We start from the raw sequence: 5706 nt of genomic DNA on the forward strand, positions 1-5706 counted from the left end.
TTCTTCCATGTTCATCGCCTTGCGTTTGTGTTTCAAGTAATTCTTGAAATCAGTCCAGCTAGGAGGTAGCTTCTTGATGACTATCACCACTTGGAATGGTTCATTTATTACCAATCCCTCAGCATGTACTTCATGCAAGATGAGCTGGAACTCTTCAAGTTGATTGACAACAGACTTGCCATCCACCATCATGAAGTCAAGAAATTTGGCCGCCACAAATTTCTTAGCACCAGCATCCTCGATTTTGTACTTCTTTTCAACATAGTCCCAAAGCTCTTTTGCTGAAGAAGTTTTGGAGTACACATTGTACAGGTCATCAACTAATCCATTAAGGATATAGTTCCTGCACAGATATTCATTGTCCTTCCAAAACTGGACTGTTGCTATCGTCGTTCTGTCTTGCTCGCCTGGTGACAGAGCGGGACACACCTCGTAGAGGTACTTGACAAGGTTCAAGGTGGTCAAGTAGAAGCACATCTTTGGTTGCCACCTCTTGAAATCCTTACCGGTAAACTTTTCTGGCTTTTCGGCTGGAACCATTACCCGGCCAGCAAGAGGAGCCGCAGTCCTCCCATCAGCATAAGCTGGAGCAGCAGACTCAACAGGAGTAGTCTTAGGCTCGCCTCCGTTTGGAGCAGCCACATCTCCAATAGGAGTAGTCACCGTTACACCACCTGGGTTGTTCAAACCACCACAGGTCAAGTCATCACCTCCAGGATGGATGGTGGATCCCTCAGTATTTTGAGCCATTATTTTTCTACACAAGTCAAAGTGTAGAATTAGTAACACAAATATATCAAAAATTTAATGATATAAATTTCAACAATTTTCAATTCAAGTAAGCACAGAATTTCTGGTTTAATAATACAAATTTTGTCGGCTTTCTTTGTTAGGAACTAACAATTATAGCAACCAGATCGTTCCCAGGTAAGAGGGGGCCTTCCGTATAATATGTCGCTCAATTAAATAACCCCTTTCCTAGATAGAACTTTCTAGACATTGCCACTTTATTGTTGCAACTGCTCTGGTTGACCAGGTAAAAATGCAATCAGTCATGGGCTGGGCTGGGCTTGAATGGACAGTCCATATTCAATGCATTTGGGCCTCTCTTATGGGCTTGTAACAAAGTGTAAAAATGTAAGAAATTATTGGGCTAAGTAAGCCCAAGTCTAAGTCTGCGAAGAGCCTGACCCGCACGCACGCTCGCCTCACCTGACCGGCTCGGCTCGGCGGGCGGGTGTGTGTTTTAGTCCAAGTTCATACAGTGGAGCCTCTCACTCCTACAAAAGCTTGGGTGCCCTTGGGCCCAAAGTCTTACTACAACACTTGGGCTTATAAACAACATATCCGCATGGTATTTTTCCAATGTGGGATTCTCATACACATTTTTTGCACTATGTCCACCATGCTCATCATGGTCACTTTGGAATCTTTTTACATTCAACCAATAAATGATTTGGTCAGACTAATTGCTCCAATTTATTGTCCTTATAACAAGGATCAATTGCCCATAACTTTCATTCAATAATTATTATTGAACTTTCAATTAATAATGGTCAAACTATAGTTGACCCTTATTTGCCAACAAATTGCACCCCACGTTTCACTAAATACACCCCACAAAACACCAAAAACCTTGATTTACATACACCCCCTTTCGACCCTACCATTTTCCTCCTCTTTATGTCACTTTTTTATCATTACAACTAAATCTCGTACTCCCTCCTTCCCCGAACTGGACAGGAACCTTGTACCATCTTCTTCACCGGATGTAATTTTTTGGATTCTTCGATCACAGGCCGTCTCTTCATGGGTTGCTCCATGTGGCGCGTTCTGGGTTCATGCCGGGTATGCTACCTGACTGAAATTGTCATTGAATGAAATTACAAGATCTGAGTTTTGTTCTTCTCTTGCTTTGAATGATTTATACACAATTTTCTCTACTGGGTCATGGTCAAACACAATTTTCTCTTGCTTTCAATGATTTATTCAAAATCGTGTGCTTTAAGCTCTTAATTGGTGGTACCTGACATTGATTTGCAAGGAGAGAGGGAAGGAGCTTAGGGTTTGAAGGAATGAAGAAAATGAATTTTTTTTTTATTTTCTTTAATCTCAGCCGTTGGATCTGACCAACGATTGAGATTATGAGGTGTAGTTTATAAAATTTTGAAAAAAGAACAAAATGAGATGAACTCATAATTGTTATAATTTTAAGTGAGGTTTATTTTTTTTTATTTTTTTTATTTTTTTTTGAAAGGCCCACAGGCCACACACACGCTAAGCCATGCCCGAGGGGCATGAAGGCCACCACAGCGGATGGAAAACTACCCAAATCCCAAACCCCCTCGAGGTCTTGGGCAGATAACCTGACCAACCAGGCTATCTCCTATTCTCAAGTGAGGTTTATTTAAAATGGGATGTAATCAGTAAATATTGAGGTGCAACTAAGGTTCATCTATGCAATTAGCCTACCATCCAATTTTGAAATTCAAAACCTTTAATCAATCACTTATCTGAAAAAAAACCTTTTTAATTAGGAGGTACACAAGTGTCTTATTCAAATCTTAATGTCCAAGTTCGCATTGTGAATTAGGTAATTTTTTCTTCCACCTCATCTTATATCCGCATGATAAATAATAGAATGAGCATACGAAATAGCACATACTCAGAACTGGATTATTTAAAGAGCCACTATGATCACATACTCAGGACGAGCATTTGCAAATAAAAACCAAAATAGCACAAATGAGGCTTGCACGACATATTAAGAAGGTGCAGCATAAGAAATGGGTATAAGGGAAATGAAGATCGTACTCACTGCTCAAGTCAGTTGCTAGTTTGATAGTACTCATATTATTAAAAACAAGTACAGTACTGGAATATCATCGTAACTCAACCACCGCACAAAAGAATGTCTGAACAACACAGCAAAACAATCTTGAAAAATATATAGATGTTGATTGTTGAGAGATTAGGGCCTTCAAATGGTGTTCTATCTTGAACAGGAATATGAGGGCACCGTATCTCAAACACCCTGCATTCAGCAGAATTCACTAAATAGAAATGTATTCCTTTGAAGGAGTAGTAGTAGTAATAATAATAATAAAAAAATAAACAATAATAACAGATGCCACAGCTTGTCCAAGCAATGGCAAACCCAGTTGGAAACTGTTAGCACTTCTCAAGTACCAAGCAACCGTGGACTGGAGAAGCCCCTGACAGTTTTTGGAGCTTCCCGTTTGATCACGAAAAGCAAATACAAGAAACACAACTAGAATGTTCCTTGAACTACTCTAACTGAAAAAATCACACTCTTCACGTTTTCTCCTTAAACAAATGTAGACCAAGAAACATGTTCAAAAGAGAAATTTGAAGGAAACCCAGAAAGCAAAAACTGAACAAGTGGTTCTTAAATCATGTACGATTGGCATTCTCTATCACATAATAATTTAGTGGGTAAAGAAAAACTGCGGATAAGTAATGTGAACAAAGTAACATACTACATAGTTGCAGCCAGAAAAGGTTAATATGAAGTTACAACACACAAGCAAGGAAAAAAACAAAAAGCAATAATGGGAAAGTAAGTAAATTTGGATTAAAGACGAGCAAATAATGTGTAGCTTTTTGTGGTTATGAGTGGAGGACAAAGAATTCTAGAGACTATAGATAATCCTCACCAAAACGGTCGTTGTGTGGCCAAACCCACATGTATGTGCTTCGGAGCTTCAACACTGACCGACTAAATGTAATATCCTGACCTGATTTTTACACTATTTATAATATTTTGTCGCGTTGATCGAGGTGGAGTGAACCTCGGTGATTGTGAACCGAGATTTGGGGAGAATAAAAATTAAATTAAGATAAAAATCTGGAAATATTTTTCATAAATGGGGGATTTAAAAATAAAATTATTTGCGCAAGAATAACTCAAATCGGATTTAAATTGGATTTATTATGATTTTTTTAAGTTAATTGGATTTTTACATTTGGTGAGTGGCATTTTCGTAAAACTGCAGGGACTACACTGAAGTTTTAAATCAATAACTTAAATACCCAGATTTTTTTCACTATTTGCCTAGGAAGCACGGACACGGACACGGGACATGACACGACACGGGAATTTCAAATTTTGCAGGACACGGACACGGCAAGGACACGCATACGTAGATATATATAAAATATATATATCCCATATAAAAAGTAACATAAACAAATATTTTTGAATTGTATAATGCTTGATTTTATTAAATATATTTCTAGGTATTTTTTTCAAATTATAAAAGAGTAAAAAATAAATGACATTTTTTTTCCTTGCACAAGCGTTCATGAATGGAAACTAGGTTAAGGACACTTATTGACCAACAATAAAGAACAAGGGTTTCAAGGTAGACACACCACATCAGACTTGACTTCTTACATGTAAGAATCTCATGGTGAGTGGGACATAAAACAGCAACTCCTCCAAAGGGAAAAGAGCCTAAGAAATTTACCCCTTTGTCCTTGTTTTCCAGCTGAGGGAGAGCCAAAAACGTGTCCAGGAGTGTCCCCACCGTGTCCTGGAGTGTCCCCGCCGTGTCCTCCCTCTAAAAAGTTGACCAAAATCAGGACACGGTCAGGACACGTGTCCGACACGTGTCGGAGGCGTGTCGGTGTCCGACACGGACACTTCATCATTTTAGAAGTGTCCGTGCTTCCTAGCTATTTGCAAATACACCCTCTTCCTCACACAACTCTTCTCTCTCCCGTGCACGTTTCTCTCTCCTGGTGAATTTGTGATTCTGGCCACTATGACGGTCATGGCTAGTACCAGAAGAAGCGTAGGAATGAGACGAGTATAACCCAAGTGGAATCACGTTGATCAGAGATGTGGTTAGGGAGATATCGGAGTTTGAAGTTTCCGGCCACCGTGGGTTTCTTTCGTCGATCCGGCCGATTCCCACTACGGTTTGGTCGATTTTGGTGGCCGGATCTCCGGTGACACCAATGGGTTGAGTTAACCCAGTTGACCGAGTCTGGGCGAGTTGACTCGGTTGACTGGTGTGTTGATCGGTCTAACCCGGTTTGGCACTATTTAACCGGTTTTACCCATTTGACCCAGTTTTGACCCATTTCACCCGATTTTGACCCATTTCACCCGTTTTGACCGTTGACCGTAGATCATAGTTGACCGACCGTATTTTAACTGTATTTTCATATATCGTGTTTTTCGGTGTAGACGGTGATCTCGGTTGAGATTCAGAGCGGGTTGACTTTCAGAGTCAAGGGTTGACAGGGACACGTGCGTGGTATTTGCTTTCCGATTTCCAAGTAGGGGTTTCCTTATTATTGCGTGTGACTCTAGAGTTCCGGTTTCAAGAACTCTTATTATATTGCGATTTTGTCGTTTCCGGGGGTGGAGACACGACCTGTTTGCAAGTTTGAGTTATGTTCACTATTGATTATCACTGTTGGTTTGTTTTTGGGAGTGGGGTGATTGGAGGTGGTTGATGTAGACTGTGGGGCCCATATAGGAACCCAATAAATTGGATTATGATGGATTATACAATAAACAGGGTGCGTACCTATAGACCGTCTGAGATGAGGTGCATCACAGGGGACGCCCTCTGGTGTAGGCTATGCTATCGGGATATCCGATCCTCATCCAGTTTCGGTGTAGACCTGGACTGGGAGACACCCTACGGGGATTAGGGTGGGTCCAGGGGTGGA

This window comes from Tripterygium wilfordii, chromosome 11 (genome assembly GCF_013401445.1).
Source record: "Tripterygium wilfordii isolate XIE 37 chromosome 11, ASM1340144v1, whole genome shotgun sequence".
Taxonomy (NCBI): domain Eukaryota; kingdom Viridiplantae; phylum Streptophyta; class Magnoliopsida; order Celastrales; family Celastraceae; genus Tripterygium; species Tripterygium wilfordii.